At 48.8% G+C, this 20,839-nt stretch overlaps 7 non-coding genes across 7 annotated transcripts; 3 read left to right on the top strand and 4 right to left on the bottom strand.

The window, feature by feature from the left end:
- Positions 1–1,981: 1,981 nt before the first annotated feature.
- trnal-cag (transfer RNA leucine (anticodon CAG)) lies at positions 1,982–2,064 on the bottom strand. The gene has a single exon. It is a non-coding gene; the product is annotated as a tRNA-Leu (tRNA).
- Positions 2,065–6,096: 4,032 nt separating this feature from the next.
- Positions 6,097–6,179, bottom strand: trnal-cag (transfer RNA leucine (anticodon CAG)). Its single transcript has one exon. It is a non-coding gene; the product is annotated as a tRNA-Leu (tRNA).
- Positions 6,180–7,346: 1,167 nt separating this feature from the next.
- trnak-cuu (transfer RNA lysine (anticodon CUU)) lies at positions 7,347–7,419 on the top strand. The gene has a single exon. It is a non-coding gene; the product is annotated as a tRNA-Lys (tRNA).
- A 6,907-nt stretch (positions 7,420–14,326) lies between these two features.
- On the bottom strand, positions 14,327–14,409 carry trnal-cag (transfer RNA leucine (anticodon CAG)). Its single transcript has one exon. It is a non-coding gene; the product is annotated as a tRNA-Leu (tRNA).
- A 1,167-nt stretch (positions 14,410–15,576) lies between these two features.
- On the top strand, positions 15,577–15,649 carry trnak-cuu (transfer RNA lysine (anticodon CUU)). Its single transcript has one exon. It is a non-coding gene; the product is annotated as a tRNA-Lys (tRNA).
- Positions 15,650–18,441: 2,792 nt separating this feature from the next.
- Positions 18,442–18,524, bottom strand: trnal-cag (transfer RNA leucine (anticodon CAG)). The gene has a single exon. It is a non-coding gene; the product is annotated as a tRNA-Leu (tRNA).
- Positions 18,525–19,691: 1,167 nt separating this feature from the next.
- trnak-cuu (transfer RNA lysine (anticodon CUU)) lies at positions 19,692–19,764 on the top strand. Its single transcript has one exon. It is a non-coding gene; the product is annotated as a tRNA-Lys (tRNA).
- The last annotated feature ends 1,075 nt before the right edge of the window (positions 19,765–20,839 follow it).

The following is a 20,839-nucleotide window of genomic DNA, read 5'->3' as shown; positions in this document are numbered from 1 at the left end:
TGTGCTTCCAGCATCCTTTTCAGCCTTCTAAACTGGCTACCGAGGTGGCGATCACTTTGTAAAGCGGTTGAGAGGCCGGAGCTGCTCAAACCGCTCTTGCCGTTTCCCATCAATCAAAAGCACTATGTTGTTTCTTTGTATGGAAAGCTTTTCAAGTCTGGCATCGACACGCACCTTTCCTGAAACGTCCAAAGGGTGAATGCTTCGCAAAGAAATCCAGTCTACCTTCAGGGGGCATGATGTTGAAATCGGAATGAGCCCTGGGTGGGCTTGAAGCAGCAGCTGTTCAGTTAACAGCTGCACAGAAACGCACCCCGCTTGCTTTGTATCATTCGCAAGTTTGTGGTTAAAGAGTAAAAAAGGCTGGAATTCTTCTGCCAGCCGGCAGGATTTCTTCTGCACTCACCCAGAAAAGCCAAGAATTGTATTTCATCTTTCGCAAGCTGTATTTTCCAGGAGGAGAATGAATACTTGCATTAAACTGAATCAAGCCGACAGAGACGCACAGCCGTTGTTTTTCTCCATGGGAAGTTTTTCGTTAAGGAAAAACACCGTTGTCATTTTCTTGCCAGCCGGCGGTATTTCTTGTGCAGCGATGAGCCCGATTTGTATTTCGTATTTCGCAAGTTGTGTGAATTTCTTGAAGTTGAAAGTGAATTCGCTCCAGAAAAGAAATGTCCAGTCGCATGAAAGCCGTGGCTGTTTGTTAAACCGCAGGACAGGACAGCTTGCGTTCTGTTTCTCATGGCGTTCGCAAAGGCGATTCCTGCCTTTAAAACTGCTGTGTCTGCGACTGAAAGTGGCGTGTGTCGCAGCTTCTAAAGTCTTGTTGACGCTCCTCGATGTTGCTTTCTCTCTGCCTAAGGAAGTTCGATTGTCGCGTCGGAACGGGGAGACCTAATCCTTCCAGCTTTAAGCCACCCTTCAGTCTTCTGAAGGGTGTCCGAGTGCTAGCATGTCATTTGGCTTTTTCGGGGGGGAAACGGAGAGCGACATTGAAAAAGGTTACCGCCGCCGCCTCGCCCTCCGTGTTAAATGATCGCAAGCCGGCGGCGGCGGCGCTCCCTGTAGTCGTGGCCGAGCGGTTAAGGCGAAGGGCTAGAAAGCCATTGGGGACTCCCCGCGTCGGCTCGAATCCTGCCGACTACGGCGCCCTTCTCCTGTCGCTTCGGCCTGCCCAGAAAAAGGCGGAGTGCCGTTTCTCTCTTCCTGCTTCTTGTACAAACGCTTAATCGCTTGGACCTGCTGCCTTGGAAGTAATGTCTTTAACATCCACCAGTGACATTTCACAGCTGGAAGCACACAGCCACGCTTTTGGCATTGGCATGTCTTGCGCCCTACTTCCAGCCTTTGAAGACCTAATTATTCAAACTGAAAGAACCGGCTGAATGAGTGTTTGCAGTGCACCAGGAGGAGCAGGGACCATAGCATTGGAGGGGTGAGGATGGCGGAGATGGAAACGTTTTCATGCGCTCCTCTGGGAGGAATGAAAAGAAAAGACGAAACCGGAAACAGTAGTAGCCGCAAGAGGAAGTGTCTTCAAGCGCCAAGCAAGCGCTCCTCGTTAGTATAGTGGTGCGTATCCCCGCCTGTCACGTGGGAGACCAGGGATGGATTGCTTGACGGCGAGCCAGGTTGCTTTTCTCCCATCAGATTCCAACCGCTAATGCTAACGCAGTGTGTGGGAGCTTACATGCTTTTCCTTTCCCGTCTTTTTCGGACGACTATTCCAAAGGGGTAACCTGAAGGAATAGGGGCCTGAAGACACGAGGCATTCTTAAACCAGCACTGGGCTGCAGGGCCTTCTGTTGTGATCAGGTTATATTCGAGTGAAAAAGCCAGAGCATCCGCTTCCATCCTATGGAGCACGAGCTAAATCGGAAGAGGCAGGGGATACACCTACGCCTATCGGCGCACGTTCCCTGCGTCAGGCTGCTTCACCCATTTGCACCCGACTGGAGACGGCACTGAGCAAGCTTTTTGTCAGGAGTGGGATTCGAACCCACGCCTCCAGGGGAGACTGCGACCTGAACGCAGCGCCTTAGACCGCTCGGCCATCCTGACGCTGGCCCCTAATCCCGGGGCGGTCTGATGAGCCACCGCGATCCCACTACGCTCCTCGAGTATCGCACTGTTATTAATACTACATTGTGACTCCAGCATTAAAATGTTTGGAAAATGTGTCGGCTTTTATAATCCAGTGTAGAGCAGCATGTGATGATTTGTGCTACAACACCAAGCGCTCAAAGTGACGTCTGCGTTTGTCGTTGAAACTTTCAACTCTTTCATCACTTATGTAGGAAATAAAAAGAGCAGTTGTGCGCCACGCGCAGAGCGGCCGTCAGCAGAGTGGCGCAGCGGAAGCGTGCTGGGCCCATAACCCAGAGGTCGATGGATCGAAACCATCCTCTGCTACGTGTGTCCTATGCATGATTCATAATCATGCCATTGGGTTAGCAAAGTGCCTTCAAATAGTCTGCATCTCCCTTTCTTTAAGTTCTGTCCTGAGTTTCTCTCTCGTGTGTGTTTGTGCAAGCTTGACACTTGCGGGACTCTTTAATCTTCACCAATACGGAGATGACCAAATGTGTCTTCGGTTGTTCTGAGGTCTTTGATAGTTTCTTCGAATGCTTCAACTGAACCTCGAAATCGAAGCAGTTATGTTTATATTGATTTCTCGCGTTAATCATTACGAACCAGGAACAGCCAGCACACTCGGTCGCATTAGTAATTATGTCACGTCTCTACTTAGCAGAGCATTCAAAGGCCCACTGGAAGTAGTAAAGCACTAAAACACTGCAAAACTGAACTCGGGAAAATCATACTGGGAGCTCTGAGCGATGTCTGCATCCAAGCCATCCAATACGGACTCTGAAACCTTGGAATATCAACACTATGATGCGCTACCTTTTACCTGGAGCAAAACGATGGAATTAGAAGAATGCTTACCGCAGGATACAACTGTGCCGCTGTTATTTGGAGCACGGTTTTCACTTGCATGAAAACTACAGCAGAACGTTGAAGGATGATCACTGAGAAGTCCACAATGCTGAGGAGATTGTAGGTCGTACATTTCAATGATTACTGACATTTGCGCTGCTGGAGGTACAGTAATCAACAAAGAACAGGGTGTGCTACTCTCGAATCCGGTCAGCACATGATGAAAAGCCAGGAAGTATACCTTGTCAAATTGCCGTCAACAGGGACAAGTTAACCACCTGCGCCACCGGCGCCCGGCTAGCTCAGTCGGTAGAGCATGAGACTCTTAATCTCAGGGTTGTGGGTTCGAGCCCCACGTTGGGCGGTGCCCGTCTCCTTATTAACAAAGTTTCCCGCTCATCCTTGAACCTCTTACACCTCGATGGTACCGAGCACTGCGTTTTAATGCACAGGTGTGATCAAACTGAGATGAAAAGGGCGTATCTAGCTCCTTGCCCGAGAGATAAATCAAAGGTTCCGCAGATAATCCCTTGGCTCCGGTCACCCGGACGCAGATAGGAGCTGCAGCCATCATAACTTGTATGAAAACTAAGAAGAGCTCCTGTCTATTTACAGTTTCATTTACTCTAGCGTTTCCTTAAACATTGCGTGTACGAAGGCTAAGAAATTGGAGAGCTATTCTAATACAATAACTATTAGGAATCTTTTCGCCATAACAGTTTCACTGTGATTTTGCAGGTAACACGTACGTTGGGAAAACATTTTGAACGCGATCAATAACCGCACTGGAAAAATGTGGGAAAGAAAGGGCGAAAAGCGACTCTTCAACATGTGGAAATATCTTCCTGAGCGGAGCCCTCTTCTCGAAGCTCAACACTCTGCAAGAGTCACTTCTCCCAACTTGCGCCCGCAGGTTTCCGTAGTGTGCCTGCAAAGAGCCATCCGCTTGAGACAGGCGCACCTCCCGATTTCATTGAACTAAGCTAGATGCACAATTTCTAATGCAGCCTTCATCACAATAGACAGTTCATTTCTCGAAAGCTTGTCATGTAAAAAAAGGAAACAAAGAACGAAAACGTATAGCTGACAATCTTCTGAAGCTGCAGATTCAGCTTTGGGGAAATGGACATTTTATGTATGCAGATGCTTTTCAAGCGCTGGTTTTAGAACGTCGCTGTGCTTCCAGCATCCTTTTCAGCCTTCTAAACTGGCTACCGAGGTGGCGATCACTTTGTAAAGCGGTTGAGAGGCCGGAGCTGCTCAAACCGCTCTTGCCGTTTCCCATCAATCAAAAGCACTATGTTGTTTCTTTGTATGGAAAGCTTTTCAAGTCTGGCATCGACACGCACCTTTCCTGAAACGTCCAAAGGGTGAATGCTTCGCAAAGAAATCCAGTCTACCTTCAGGGGGCATGATGTTGAAATCGGAATGAGCCCTGGGTGGGCTTGAAGCAGCAGCTGTTCAGTTAACAGCTGCACAGAAACGCACCCCGCTTGCTTTGTATCATTCGCAAGTTTCTGGTTAAAGAGTAAAAAAGGCTGGAATTCTTCTGCCAGCCGGCAGGATTTCTTCTGCACTCACCCAGAAAAGCCAAGAATTGTATTTCATCTTTCGCAAGCTGTATTTTCCAGGAGGAGAATGAATACTTGCATTAAACTGAATCAAGCCGACAGAGACGCACAGCCGTTGTTTTTCTCCATGGGAAGTTTTTCGTTAAGGAAAAACACCGTTGTCATTTTCTTGCCAGCCGGCGGTATTTCTTGTGCAGCGATGAGCCCGATTTGTATTTCGTATTTCGCAAGTTGTGTGAATTTCTTGAAGTTGAAAGTGAATTCGCTCCAGAAAAGAAATGTCCAGTCGCATGAAAGCCGTGGCTGTTTGTTAAACCGCAGGACAGGACAGCTTGCGTTCTGTTTCTCATGGCGTTCGCAAAGGCGATTCCTGCCTTTAAAACTGCTGTGTCTGCGACTGAAAGTGGCGTGTGTCGCAGCTTCTAAAGTCTTGTTGACGCTCCTCGATGTTGCTTTCTCTCTGCCTAAGGAAGTTCGATTGTCGCGTCGGAACGGGGAGACCTAATCCTTCCAGCTTTAAGCCACCCTTCAGTCTTCTGAAGGGTGTCCGAGTGCTAGCATGTCATTTGGCTTTTTCGGGGGGGAAACGGAGAGCGACATTGAAAAAGGTTACCGCCGCCGCCTCGCCCTCCGTGTTAAATGATCGCAAGCCGGCGGCGGCGGCGCTCCCTGTAGTCGTGGCCGAGCGGTTAAGGCGAAGGGCTAGAAAGCCATTGGGGACTCCCCGCGTCGGCTCGAATCCTGCCGACTACGGCGCCCTTCTCCTGTCGCTTCGGCCTGCCCAGAAAAAGGCGGAGTGCCGTTTCTCTCTTCCTGCTTCTTGTACAAACGCTTAATCGCTTGGACCTGCTGCCTTGGAAGTAATGTCTTTAACATCCACCAGTGACATTTCACAGCTGGAAGCACACAGCCACGCTTTTGGCATTGGCATGTCTTGCGCCCTACTTCCAGCCTTTGAAGACCTAATTATTCAAACTGAAAGAACCGGCTGAATGAGTGTTTGCAGTGCACCAGGAGGAGCAGGGACCATAGCATTGGAGGGGTGAGGATGGCGGAGATGGAAACGTTTTCATGCGCTCCTCTGGGAGGAATGAAAAGAAAAGACGAAACCGGAAACAGTAGTAGCCGCAAGAGGAAGTGTCTTCAAGCGCCAAGCAAGCGCTCCTCGTTAGTATAGTGGTGCGTATCCCCGCCTGTCACGTGGGAGACCAGGGATGGATTGCTTGACGGCGAGCCAGGTTGCTTTTCTCCCATCAGATTCCAACCGCTAATGCTAACGCAGTGTGTGGGAGCTTACATGCTTTTCCTTTCCCGTCTTTTTCGGACGACTATTCCAAAGGGGTCACCTGAAGGAATAGGGGCCTGAAGACACGAGGCATTCTTAAACCAGCACTGGGCTGCACGGCCTTCTGTTGTGATCAGGTTATATTCGAGTCAAAAAGCCAGAGCATCCGCTTCCATCCTATGGAGCACGAGCTAAATCGGAAGAGGCAGGGGATACACCTACGCCTATCGGCGCACGTTCCCTGCGTCAGGCTGCTTCACCCATTTGCACCCGACTGGAGACGGCACTGAGCAAGCTTTTTGTCAGGAGTGGGATTCGAACCCACGCCTCCAGGGGAGACTGCGACCTGAACGCAGCGCCTTAGACCGCTCGGCCATCCTGACGCTGGCCCCTAATCCCGGGGCGGTCTGATGAGCCACCGCGATCCCACTACGCTCCTCGAGTATCGCACTGTTATTAATACTACATTGTGACTCCAGCATTAAAATGTTTGGAAAATGTGTCGGCTTTTATAATCCAGTGTAGAGCAGCATGTGATGATTTGTGCTACAACACCAAGCGCTCAAAGTGACGTCTGCGTTTGTCGTTGAAACTTTCAACTCTTTCATCACTTATGTAGGAAATAAAAAGAGCAGTTGTGCGCCACCCGCAGAGCGGCCGTCAGCAGAGTGGCGCAGCGGAAGCGTGCTGGGCCCATAACCCAGAGGTCGATGGATCGAAACCATCCTCTGCTACGTGTGTCCTATGCATGATTCATAATCATGCCATTGGGTTAGCAAAGTGCCTTCAAATAGTCTGCATCTCCCTTTCTTTAAGTTCTGTCCTGAGTTTCTCTCTCGTGTGTGTTTGTGCAAGCTTGACACTTGCGGGACTCTTTAATCTTCACCAATACGGAGATGACCAAATGTGTCTTCGGTTGTTCTGAGGTCTTTGATAGTTTCTTCGAATGCTTCAACTGAACCTCGAAATCGAAGCAGTTATGTTTATATTGATTTCTCGCGTTAATCATTACGAACCAGGAACAGCCAGCACACTCGGTCGCATTAGTAATTATGTCACGTCTCTACTTAGCAGAGCATTCAAAGGCCCACTGGAAGTAGTAAAGCACTAAAACACTGCAAAACTGAACTCGGGAAAATCATACTGGGAGCTCTGAGCGATGTCTGCATCCAAGCCATCCAATACGGACTCTGAAACCTTGGAATATCAACACTATGATGCGCTACCTTTTACCTGGAGCAAAACGATGGAATTAGAAGAATGCTTACCGCAGGATACAACTGTGCCGCTGTTATTTGGAGCACGGTTTTCACTTGCATGAAAACTACAGCAGAACGTTGAAGGATGATCACTGAGAAGTCCACAATGCTGAGGAGATTGTAGGTCGTACATTTCAATGATTACTGACATTTGCGCTGCTGGAGGTACAGTAATCAACAAAGAACAGGGTGTGCTACTCTCGAATCCGGTCAGCACATGATGAAAAGCCAGGAAGTATACCTTGTCAAATTGCCGTCAACAGGGACAAGTTAACCACCTGCGCCACCGGCGCCCGGCTAGCTCAGTCGGTAGAGCATGAGACTCTTAATCTCAGGGTCGTGGGTTCGAGCCCCACGTTGGGCGGTGCCCGTCTCCTTATTAACAAAGTTTCCCGCTCATCCTTGAACCTCTTACACCTCGATGGTACCGAGCACTGCGTTTTAATGCACAGGTGTGATCAAACTGAGATGAAAAGGGCGTATCTAGCTCCTTGCCCGAGAGATAAATCAAAGGTTCCGCAGATAATCCCTTGGCTCCGGTCACCCGGACGCAGATAGGAGCTGCAGCCATCATAACTTGTATGAAAACTAAGAAGAGCTCCTGTCTATTTACAGTTTCATTTACTCTAGCGTTTCCTTAAACATTGCGTGTACGAAGGCTAAGAAATTGGAGAGCTATTCTAATACAATAACTATTAGGAATCTTTTCGCCATAACAGTTTCACTGTGATTTTGCAGGTAACACGTACGTTGGGAAAACATTTTGAACGCGATCAATAACCGCACTGGAAAAATGTGGAAAAGAAAGGGCGAAAAGCGACTCTTCAACATGTGGAAATATCTTCCTGAGCGGAGCCCTCTTCTCGAAGCTCAACACTCTGCAAGAGTCACTTCTCCCAACTTGCGCCCGCAGGTTTCCGTAGTGTGCCTGCAAAGAGCCATCCGCTTGAGACAGGCGCACCTCCCGATTTCATTGAACTAAGCTAGATGCACAATTTCTAATGCAGCCTTCATCACAATAGACAGTTCATTTCTCGAAAGCTTGTCATGTAAAAAAAGGAAACAAAGAACGAAAACGTATAGCTGACAATCTTCTGAAGCTGCAGATTCAGCTTTGGGGAAATGGACATTTTATGTATGCAGATGCTTTTCAAGCGCTGGTTTTAGAACGTCGCTGTGCTTCCAGCATCCTTTTCAGCCTTCTAAACTGGCTACCGAGGTGGCGATCACTTTGTAAAGCGGTTGAGAGGCCGGAGCTGCTCAAACCGCTCTTGCCGTTTCCCATCAATCAAAAGCACTATGTTGTTTCTTTGTATGGAAAGCTTTTCAAGTCTGGCATCGACACGCACCTTTCCTGAAACGTCCAAAGGGTGAATGCTTCGCAAAGAAATCCAGTCTACCTTCAGGGGGCATGATGTTGAAATCGGAATGAGCCCTGGGTGGGCTTGAAGCAGCAGCTGTTCAGTTAACAGCTGCACAGAAACGCACCCCGCTTGCTTTGTATCATTCGCAAGTTTGTGGTTAAAGAGTAAAAAAGGCTGGAATTCTTCTGCCAGCCGGCAGGATTTCTTCTGCACTCACCCAGAAAAGCCAAGAATTGTATTTCATCTTTCGCAAGCTGTATTTTCCAGGAGGAGAATGAATACTTGCATTAAACTGAATCAAGCCGACAGAGACGCACAGCCGTTGTTTTTCTCCATGGGAAGTTTTTCGTTAAGGAAAAACACCGTTGTCATTTTCTTGCCAGCCGGCGGTATTTCTTGTGCAGCGATGAGCCCGATTTGTATTTCGTATTTCGCAAGTTGTGTGAATTTCTTGAAGTTGAAAGTGAATTCGCTCCAGAAAAGAAATGTCCAGTCGCATGAAAGCCGTGGCTGTTTGTTAAACCGCAGGACAGGACAGCTTGCGTTCTGTTTCTCATGGCGTTCGCAAAGGCGATTCCTGCCTTTAAAACTGCTGTGTCTGCGACTGAAAGTGGCGTGTGTCGCAGCTTCTAAAGTCTTGTTGACGCTCCTCGATGTTGCTTTCTCTCTGCCTAAGGAAGTTCGATTGTCGCGTCGGAACGGGGAGACCTAATCCTTCCAGCTTTAAGCCACCCTTCAGTCTTCTGAAGGGTGTCCGAGTGCTAGCATGTCATTTGGCTTTTTCGGGGGGGAAACGGAGAGCGACATTGAAAAAGGTTACCGCCGCCGCCTCGCCCTCCGTGTTAAATGATCGCAAGCCGGCGGCGGCGGCGCTCCCTGTAGTCGTGGCCGAGCGGTTAAGGCGAAGGGCTAGAAAGCCATTGGGGACTCCCCGCGTCGGCTCGAATCCTGCCGACTACGGCGCCCTTCTCCTGTCGCTTCGGCCTGCCCAGAAAAAGGCGGAGTGCCGTTTCTCTCTTCCTGCTTCTTGTACAAACGCTTAATCGCTTGGACCTGCTGCCTTGGAAGTAATGTCTTTAACATCCACCAGTGACATTTCACAGCTGGAAGCACACAGCCACGCTTTTGGCATTGGCATGTCTTGCGCCCTACTTCCAGCCTTTGAAGACCTAATTATTCAAACTGAAAGAACCGGCTGAATGAGTGTTTGCAGTGCACCAGGAGGAGCAGGGACCATAGCATTGGAGGGGTGAGGATGGCGGAGATGGAAACGTTTTCATGCGCTCCTCTGGGAGGAATGAAAAGAAAAGACGAAACCGGAAACAGTAGTAGCCGCAAGAGGAAGTGTCTTCAAGCGCCAAGCAAGCGCTCCTCGTTAGTATAGTGGTGCGTATCCCCGCCTGTCACGTGGGAGACCAGGGATGGATTGCTTGACGGCGAGCCAGGTTGCTTTTCTCCCATCAGATTCCAACTGCTAATGCTAACGCAGTGTGTGGGAGCTTACATGCTTTTCCTTTCCCGTCTTTTTCGGACGACTATTCCAAAGGGGTAACCTGAAGGAATAGGGGCCTGAAGACACGAGGCATTCTTAAACCAGCACTGGGCTGCACGGCCTTCTGTTGTGATCAGGTTATATTCGAGTGAAAAAGCCAGAGCATCCGCTTCCATCCTATGGAGCACGAGCTAAATCGGAAGAGGCAGGGGATACACCTACGCCTATCGGCGCACGTTCCCCGCGTCAGGCTGCTTCACCCATTTGCACCCGACTGGAGACGGCACTGAGCAAGCTTTTTGTCAGGAGTGGGATTCGAACCCACACCTCCAGGGGAGACTGCGACCTGAACGCAGCGCCTTAGACCGCTCGGCCATCCTGACGCTGGCCCCTAATCCCGGGGCGGTCTGATGAGCCACCGCGATCCCACTACGCTCCTCGAGTATCGCACTGTTATTAATACTACATTGTGACTCCAGCATTAAAATGTTTGGAAAATGTGTCGGCTTTTATAATCCAGTGTAGAGCAGCATGTGATGATTTGTGCTACAACACCAAGCGCTCAAAGTGACGTCTGCGTTTGTCGTTGAAACTTTCAACTCTTTCATCACTTATGTAGGAAATAAAAAGAGCAGTTGTGCGCCACGCGCAGAGCGGCCGTCAGCAGAGTGGCGCAGCGGAAGCGTGCTGGGCCCATAACCCAGAGGTCGATGGATCGAAACCATCCTCTGCTACGTGTGTCCTATGCATGATTCATAATCATGCCATTGGGTTAGCAAAGTGCCTTCAAATAGTCTGCATCTCCCTTTCTTTAAGTTCTGTCCTGAGTTTCTCTCTCGTGTGTGTTTGTGCAAGCTTGACACTTGCGGGACTCTTTAATCTTCACCAATACGGAGATGACCAAATGTGTCTTCGGTTGTTCTGAGGTCTTTGATAGTTTCTTCGAATGCTTCAACTGAACCTCGAAATCGAAGCAGTTATGTTTATATTGATTTCTCGCGTTAATCATTACGAACCAGGAACAGCCAGCACACTCGGTCGCATTAGTAATTATGTCACGTCTCTACTTAGCAGAGCATTCAAAGGCCCACTGGAAGTAGTAAAGCACTAAAACACTGCAAAACTGAACTCGGGAAAATCATACTGGGAGCTCTGAGCGATGTCTGCATCCAAGCCATCCAATACGGACTCTGAAACCTTGGAATATCAACACTATGATGCGCTACCTTTTACCTGGAGCAAAACGATGGAATTAGAAGAATGCTTACCGCAGGATACAACTGTGCCGCTGTTATTTGGAGCACGGTTTTCACTTGCATGAAAACTACAGCAGAACGTTGAAGGATGATCACTGAGAAGTCCACAATGCTGAGGAGATTGTAGGTCGTACATTTCAATGATTACTGACATTTGCGCTGCTGGAGGTACAGTAATCAACAAAGAACAGGGTGTGCTACTCTCGAATCCGGTCAGCACATGATGAAAAGCCAGGAAGTATACCTTGTCAAATTGCCGTCAACAGGGACAAGTTAACCACCTGCGCCACCGGCGCCTGGCTAGCTCAGTCGGTAGAGCATGAGACTCTTAATCTCAGGGTCGTGGGTTCGAGCCCCACGTTGGGCGGTGCCCGTCTCCTTATTAACAAAGTTTCCCGCTCATCCTTGAACCTCTTACACCTCGATGGTACCGAGCACTGCGTTTTAATGCACAGGTGTGATCAAACTGAGATGAAAAGGGCGTATCTAGCTCCTTGCCCGAGAGATAAATCAAAGGTTCCGCAGATAATCCCTTGGCTCCGGTCACCCGGACGCAGATAGGAGCTGCAGCCATCATAACTTGTATGAAAACTAAGAAGAGCTCCTGTCTATTTACAGTTTCATTTACTCTAGCGTTTCCTTAAACATTGCGTGTACGAAGGCTAAGAAATTGGAGAGCTATTCTAATACAATAACTATTAGGAATCTTTTCGCCATAACAGTTTCACTGTGATTTTGCAGGTAACACGTACGTTGGGAAAACATTTTGAACGCGATCAATAACCGCACTGGAAAAATGTGGGAAAGAAAGGGCGAAAAGCGACTCTTCAACATGTGGAAATATCTTCCTGAGCGGAGCCCTCTTCTCGAAGCTCAACACTCTGCAAGAGTCACTTCTCCCAACTTGCGCCCGCAGGTTTCCGTAGTGTGCCTGCAAAGAGCCATCCGCTTGAGACAGGCGCACCTCCCGATTTCATTGAACTAAGCTAGATGCACAATTTCTAATGCAGCCTTCATCACAATAGACAGTTCATTTCTCGAAAGCTTGTCATGTAAAAAAAGGAAACAAAGAACGAAAACGTATAGCTGACAATCTTCTGAAGCTGCAGATTCAGCTTTGGGGAAATGGACATTTTATGTATGCAGATGCTTTTCAAGCGCTGGTTTTAGAACGTCGCTGTGCTTCCAGCATCCTTTTCAGCCTTCTAAACTGGCTACCGAGGTGGCGATCACTTTGTAAAGCGGTTGAGAGGCCGGAGCTGCTCAAACCGCTCTTGCCGTTTCCCATCAATCAAAAGCACTATGTTGTTTCTTTGTATGGAAAGCTTTTCAAGTCTGGCATCGACACGCACCTTTCCTGAAACGTCCAAAGGGTGAATGCTTCGCAAAGAAATCCAGTCTACCTTCAGGGGGCATGATGTTGAAATCGGAATGAGCCCTGGGTGGGCTTGAAGCAGCAGCTGTTCAGTTAACAGCTGCACAGAAACGCACCCCGCTTGCTTTGTATCATTCGCAAGTTTCTGGTTAAAGAGTAAAAAAGGCTGGAATTCTTCTGCCAGCCGGCAGGATTTCTTCTGCACTCACCCAGAAAAGCCAAGAATTGTATTTCATCTTTCGCAAGCTGTATTTTCCAGGAGGAGAATGAATACTTGCATTAAACTGAATCAAGCCGACAGAGACGCACAGCCGTTGTTTTTCTCCATGGGAAGTTTTTCGTTAAGGAAAAACACCGTTGTCATTTTCTTGCCAGCCGGCGGTATTTCTTGTGCAGCGATGAGCCCGATTTGTATTTCGTATTTCGCAAGTTGTGTGAATTTCTTGAAGTTGAAAGTGAATTCGCTCCAGAAAAGAAATGTCCAGTCGCATGAAAGCCGTGGCTGTTTGTTAAACCGCAGGACAGGACAGCTTGCGTTCTGTTTCTCATGGCGTTCGCAAAGGCGATTCCTGCCTTTAAAACTGCTGTGTCTGCGACTGAAAGTGGCGTGTGTCGCAGCTTCTAAAGTCTTGTTGACGCTCCTCGATGTTGCTTTCTCTCTGCCTAAGGAAGTTCGATTGTCGCGTCGGAACGGGGAGACCTAATCCTTCCAGCTTTAAGCCACCCTTCAGTCTTCTGAAGGGTGTCCGAGTGCTAGCATGTCATTTGGCTTTTTCGGGGGGGAAACGGAGAGCGACATTGAAAAAGGTTACCGCCGCCGCCTCGCCCTCCGTGTTAAATGATCGCAAGCCGGCGGCGGCGGCGCTCCCTGTAGTCGTGGCCGAGCGGTTAAGGCGAAGGGCTAGAAAGCCATTGGGGACTCCCCGCGTCGGCTCGAATCCTGCCGACTACGGCGCCCTTCTCCTGTCGCTTCGGCCTGCCCAGAAAAAGGCGGAGTGCCGTTTCTCTCTTCCTGCTTCTTGTACAAACGCTTAATCGCTTGGACCTGCTGCCTTGGAAGTAATGTCTTCAACATCCACCAGTGACATTTCACAGCTGGAAGCACACAGCCACGCTTTTGGCATTGGCATGTCTTGCGCCCTACTTCCAGCCTTTGAAGACCTAATTATTCAAACTGAAAGAACCGGCTGAATGAGTGTTTGCAGTGCACCAGGAGGAGCAGGGACCATAGCATTGGAGGGGTGAGGATGGCGGAGATGGAAACGTTTTCATGCGCTCCTCTGGGAGGAATGAAAAGAAAAGACGAAACCGGAAACAGTAGTAGCCGCAAGAGGAAGTGTCTTCAAGCGCCAAGCAAGCGCTCCTCGTTAGTATAGTGGTGCGTATCCCCGCCTGTCACGTGGGAGACCAGGGATGGATTGCTTGACGGCGAGCCAGGTTGCTTTTCTCCCATCAGATTCCAACCGCTAATGCTAACGCAGTGTGTGGGAGCTTACATGCTTTTCCTTTCCCGTCTTTTTCGGACGACTATTCCAAAGGGGTAACCTGAAGGAATAGGGGCCTGAAGACACGAGGCATTCTTAAACCAGCACTGGGCTGCACGGCCTTCTGTTGTGATCAGGTTATATTCGAGTGAAAAAGCCAGAGCATCCGCTTCCATCCTATGGAGCACGAGCTAAATCGGAAGAGGCAGGGGATACACCTACGCCTATCGGCGCACGTTCCCTGCGTCAGGCTGCTTCACCCATTTGCACCCGACTGGAGACGGCACTGAGCAAGCTTTTTGTCAGGAGTGGGATTCGAACCCACGCCTCCAGGGGAGACTGCGACCTGAACGCAGCGCCTTAGACCGCTCGGCCATCCTGACGCTGGCCCCTAATCCCGGGGCGGTCTGATGAGCCACCGCGATCCCACTACGCTCCTCGAGTATCGCACTGTTATTAATACTACATTGTGACTCCAGCATTAAAATGTTTGGAAAATGTGTCGGCTTTTATAATCCAGTGTAGAGCAGCATGTGATGATTTGTGCTACAACACCAAGCGCTCAAAGTGACGTCTGCGTTTGTCGTTGAAACTTTCAACTCTTTCATCACTTATGTAGGAAATAAAAAGAGCAGTTGTGCGCCACGCGCAGAGCGGCCGTCAGCAGAGTGGCGCAGCGGAAGCGTGCTGGGCCCATAACCCAGAGGTCGATGGATCGAAACCATCCTCTGCTACGTGTGTCCTATGCATGATTCATAATCATGCCATTGGGTTAGCAAAGTGCCTTCAAATAGTCTGCATCTCCCTTTCTTTAAGTTCTGTCCTGAGTTTCTCTCTCGTGTGTGTTTGTGCAAGCTTGACACTTGCGGGACTCTTTAATCTTCACCAATACGGAGATGACCAAATGTGTCTTCGGTTGTTCTGAGGTCTTTGATAGTTTCTTCGAATGCTTCAACTGAACCTCGAAATCGAAGCAGTTATGTTTATATTGATTTCTCGCGTTAATCATTACGAACCAGGAACAGCCAGCACACTCGGTCGCATTAGTAATTATGTCACGTCTCTACTTAGCAGAGCATTCAAAGGCCCACTGGAAGTAGTAAAGCACTAAAACACTGCAAAACTGAACTCGGGAAAATCATACTGGGAGCTCTGAGCGATGTCTGCATCCAAGCCATCCAATACGGACTCTGAAACCTTGGAATATCAACACTATGATGCGCTACCTTTTACCTGGAGCAAAACGATGGAATTAGAAGAATGCTTACCGCAGGATACAACTGTGCCGCTGTTATTTGGAGCACGGTTTTCACTTGCATGAAAACTACAGCAGAACGTTGAAGGATGATCACTGAGAAGTCCACAATGCTGAGGAGATTGTAGGTCGTACATTTCAATGATTACTGACATTTGCGCTGCTGGAGGTACAGTAATCAACAAAGAACAGGGTGTGCTACTCTCGAATCCGGTCAGCACATGATGAAAAGCCAGGAAGTATACCTTGTCAAATTGCCGTCAACAGGGACAAGTTAACCACCTGCGCCACCGGCGCCCGGCTAGCTCAGTCGGTAGAGCATGAGACTCTTAATCTCAGGGTCGTGGGTTCGAGCCCCACGTTGGGCGGTGCCCGTCTCCTTATTAACAAAGTTTCCCGCTCATCCTTGAACCTCTTACACCTCGATGGTACCGAGCACTGCGTTTTAATGCACAGGTGTGATCAAACTGAGATGAAAAGGGCGTATCTAGCTCCTTGCCCGAGAGATAAATCAAAGGTTCCGCAGATAATCCCTTGGCTCCGGTCACCCGGACGCAGATAGGAGCTGCAGCCATCATAACTTGTATGAAAACTAAGAAGAGCTCCTGTCTATTTACAGTTTCATTTACTCTAGCGTTTCCTTAAACATTGCGTGTACGAAGGCTAAGAAATTGGAGAGCTATTCTAATACAATAACTATTAGGAATCTTTTCGCCATAACAGTTTCACTGTGATTTTGCAGGTAACACGTACGTTGGGAAAACATTTTGAACGCGATCAATAACCGCACTGGAAAAATGTGGGAAAGAAAGGGCGAAAAGCGACTCTTCAACATGTGGAAATATCTTCCTGAGCGGAGCCCTCTTCTCGAAGCTCAACACTCTGCAAGAGTCACTTCTCCCAACTTGCGCCCGCAGGTTTCCGTAGTGTGCCTGCAAAGAGCCATCCGCTTGAGACAGGCGCACCTCCCGATTTCATTGAACTAAGCTAGATGCACAATTTCTAATGCAGCCTTCATCACAATAGACAGTTCATTTCTCGAAAGCTTGTCATGTAAAAAAAGGAAACAAAGAACGAAAACGTATAGCTGACAATCTTCTGAAGCTGCAGATTCAGCTTTGGGGAAATGGACATTTTATGTATGCAGATGCTTTTCAAGCGCTGGTTTTAGAACGTCGCTGTGCTTCCAGCATCCTTTTCAGCCTTCTAAACTGGCTACCGAGGTGGCGATCACTTTGTAAAGCGGTTGAGAGGCCGGAGCTGCTCAAACCGCTCTTGCCGTTTCCCATCAATCAAAAGCACTATGTTGTTTCTTTGTATGGAAAGCTTTTCAAGTCTGGCATCGACACGCACCTTTCCTGAAACGTCCAAAGGGTGAATGCTTCGCAAAGAAATCCAGTCTACCTTCAGGGGGCATGATGTTGAAATCGGAATGAGCCCTGGGTGGGCTTGAAGCAGCAGCTGTTCAGTTAACAGCTGCACAGAAACGCACCCCGCTTGCTTTGTATCATTCGCAAGTTTCTGGTTAAAGAGTAAAAAAGGCTGGAATTCTTCTGCCAGCCGGCAGGATTTCTTCTGCACTCACCCAGAAAAGCCAAGAATTGTATTTCATCTTTCGCAAGCTGTATTTTCCAGGAGGAGAATGAATACTTGCATTAAACTGAATCAAGCCGACAGAGACGCACAGCCGTTGTTTTTCTCCATGGGAAGTTTTTCGTTAAGGAAAAACACCGTTGTCATTTTCTTGCCAGCCGGCGGTATTTCTTGTGCAGCGATGAGCCCGATTTGTATTTCGTATTTCGCAAGTTGTGTGAATTTCTTGAAGTTGAAAGTGAATTCGCTCCAGAAAAGAAATGTCCAGTCGCATGAAAGCCGTGGCTGTTTGTTAAACCGCAGGACAGGACAGCTTGCGTTCTGTTTCTCATGGCGTTCGCAAAGGCGATTCCTGCCTTTAAAACTGCTGTGTCTGCGACTGAAAGTGGCGTGTGTCGCAGCTTCTAAAGTCTTGTTGACGCTCCTCGATGTTGCTTTCTCTCTGCCTAAGGAAGTTCGATTGTCGCGTCGGAACGGGGAGACCTAATCCTTCCAGCTTTAAGCCACCCTTCAGTCTTCTGAAGGGTGTCCGAGTGCTAGCATGTCATTTGGCTTTTTCGGGGGGGAAACGGAGAGCGACATTGAAAAAGGTTACCGCCGCCGCCTCGCCCTCCGTGTTAAATGATCGCAAGCCGGCGGCGGCGGCGCTCCCTGTAGTCGTGGCCGAGCGGTTAAGGCGAAGGGCTAGAAAGCCATTGGGGACTCCCCGCGTCGGCTCGAATCCTGCCGACTACGGCGCCCTTCTCCTGTCGCTTCGGCCTGCCCAGAAAAAGGCGGAGTGCCGTTTCTCTCTTCCTGCTTCTTGTACAAACGCTTAATCGCTTGGACCTGCTGCCTTGGAAGTAATGTCTTTAACATCCACCAGTGACATTTCACAGCTGGAAGCACACAGCCACGCTTTTGGCATTGGCATGTCTTGCGCCCTACTTCCAGCCTTTGAAGACCTAATTATTCAAACTGAAAGAACCGGCTGAATGAGTGTTTGCAGTGCACCAGGAGGAGCAGGGACCATAGCATTGGAGGGGTGAGGATGGCGGAGATGGAAACGTTTTCATGCGCTCCTCTGGGAGGAATGAAAAGAAAAGACGAAACCGGAAACAGTAGTAGCCGCAAGAGGAAGTGTCTTCAAGCGCCAAGCAAGCGCTCCTCGTTAGTATAGTGGTGCGTATCCCCGCCTGTCACGTGGGAGACCAGGGATGGATTGCTTGACGGCGAGCCAGGTTGCTTTTCTCCCATCAGATTCCAACCGCTAATGCTAACGCAGTGTGTGGGAGCTTACATGCTTTTCCTTTCCCGTCTTTTTCGGACGACTATTCCAAAGGGGTAACCTGAAGGAATAGGGGCCTGAAGACACGAGGCATTCTTAAACCAGCACTGGGCTGCACGGCCTTCTGTTGTGATCAGGTTATATTCGAGTGAAAAAGCCAGAGCATCCGCTTCCATCCTATGGAGCACGAGCTAAATCGGAAGAGGCAGGGGATACACCTACGCCTATCGGCGCACGTTCCCTGCGTCAGGCTGCTTCACCCATTTGCACCCGACTGGAGACGGCACTGAGCAAGCTTTTTGTCAGGAGTGGGATTCGAACCCACGCCTCCAGGGGAGACTGCGACCTGAACGCAGCGCCTTAGACCGCTCGGCCATCCTGACGCTGGCCCCTAATCCCGGGGCGGTCTGATGAGCCACCGCGATCCCACTACGCTCCTCGAGTATCGCACTGTTATTAATACTACATTGTGACTCCAGCATTAAAATGTTTGGAAAATGTGTCGGCTTTTATAATCCAGTGTAGAGCAGCATGTGATGATTTGTGCTACAACACCAAGCGCTCAAAGTGACGTCTGCGTTTGTCGTTGAAACTTTCAACTCTTTCATCACTTATGTAGGAAATAAAAAGAGCAGTTGTGCGCCACGCGCAGAGCGGCCGTCAGCAGAGTGGCGCAGCGGAAGCGTGCTGGGCCCATAACCCAGAGGTCGATGGATCGAAACCATCCTCTGCTACGTGTGTCCTATGCATGATTCATAATCATGCCATTGGGTTAGCAAAGTGCCTTCAAATAGTCTGCATCTCCCTTTCTTTAAGTTCTGTCCTGAGTTTCTCTCTCGTGTGTGTTTGTGCAAGCTTGACACTTGCGGGACTCTTTAATCTTCACCAATACGGAGATGACCAAATGTGTCTTCGGTTGTTCTGAGGTCTTTGATAGTTTCTTCGAATGCTTCAACTGAACCTCGAAATCGAAGCAGTTATGTTTATATTGATTTCTCGCGTTAATCATTACGAACCAGGAACAGCCAGCACACTCGGTCGCATTAGTAATTATGTCACGTCTCTACTTAGCAGAGCATTCAAAGGCCCACTGGAAGTAGTAAAGCACTAAAACACTGCAAAACTGAACTCGGGAAAATCATACTGGGAGCTCTGAGCGATGTCTGCATCCAAGCCATCCAATACGGACTCTGAAACCTTGGAATATCAACACTATGATGCGCTACCTTTTACCTGGAGCAAAACGATGGAATTAGAAGAATGCTTACCGCAGGATACAACTGTGCCGCTGTTATTTGGAGCACGGTTTTCACTTGCATGAAAACTACAGCAGAACGTTGAAGGATGATCACTGAGAAGTCCACAATGCTGAGGAGATTGTAGGTCGTACATTTCAATGATTACTGACATTTGCGCTGCTGGAGGTACAGTAATCAACAAAGAACAGGGTGTGCTACTCTCGAATCCGGTCAGCACATGATGAAAAGCCAGGAAGTATACCTTGTCAAATTGCCGTCAACAGGGACAAGTTAACCACCTGCGCCACCGGCGCCCGGCTAGCTCAGTCGGTAGAGCATGAGACTCTTAATCTCAGGGTCGTGGGTTCGAGCCCCACGTTGGGCGGTGCCCGTCTCCTTATTAACAAAGTTTCCCGCTCATCCTTGAACCTCTTACACCTCGATGGTACCGAGCACTGCGTTTTAATGCACAGGTGTGATCAAACTGAGATGAAAAGGGCGTATCTAGCTCCTTGCCCGAGAGATAAATCAAAGGTTCCGCAGATAATCCCTTGGCTCCGGTCACCCGGACGCAGATAGGAGCTGCAGCCATCATAACTTGTATGAAAACTAAGAAGAGCTCCTGTCTATTTACAGTTTCATTTACTCTAGCGTTTCCTTAAACATTGCGTGTACGAAGGCTAAGAAATTGGAGAGCTATTCTAATACAATAACTATTAGGAATCTTTTCGCCATAACAGTTTCACTGTGATTTTGCAGGTAACACGTACGTTGGGAAAACATTTTGAACGCGATCAACAACCGCACTGGAAAAATGTGGGAAAGAAAGGGCGAAAAGCGACTCTTCAACATGTGGAAATATCTTCCTGAGCGGAGCCCTCTTCTCGAAGCTCAACACTCTGCAAGAGTCACTTCTCCCAACTTGCGCCCGCAGGTTTCCGTAGTGTGCCTGCAAAGAGCCATCCGCTTGAGACAGGCGCACCTCCCGATTTCATTGAACTAAGCTAGATGCACAATTTCTAATGCAGCCTTCATCACAATAGACAGTTCATTTCTCGAAAGCTTGTCATGTAAAAAAAGGAAACAAAGAACGAAAACGTATAGCTGACAATCTTCTGAAGCTGCAGATTCAGCTTTGGGGAAATGGACATTTTATGTATGCAGATGCTTTTCAAGCGCTGGTTTTAGAACGTCGCTGTGCTTCCAGCATCCTTTTCAGCCTTCTAAACTGGCTACCGAGGTGGCGATCACTTTGTAAAGCGGTTGAGAGGCCGGAGCTGCTCAAACCGCTCTTGCCGTTTCCCATCAATCAAAAGCACTATGTTGTTTCTTTGTATGGAAAGCTTTTCAAGTCTGGCATCGACACGCACCTTTCCTGAAACGTCCAAAGGGTGAATGCTTCGCAAAGAAATCCAGTCTACCTTCAGGGGGCATGATGTTGAAATCGGAATGAGCCCTGG

Source organism: Lepisosteus oculatus, unplaced genomic scaffold (assembly GCF_040954835.1).
Source record: "Lepisosteus oculatus isolate fLepOcu1 unplaced genomic scaffold, fLepOcu1.hap2 HAP2_SCAFFOLD_39, whole genome shotgun sequence".
Lineage (NCBI taxonomy): Eukaryota > Metazoa > Chordata > Actinopteri > Semionotiformes > Lepisosteidae > Lepisosteus > Lepisosteus oculatus.
This window is presented reverse-complemented; position numbering and strand designations above follow the sequence as displayed.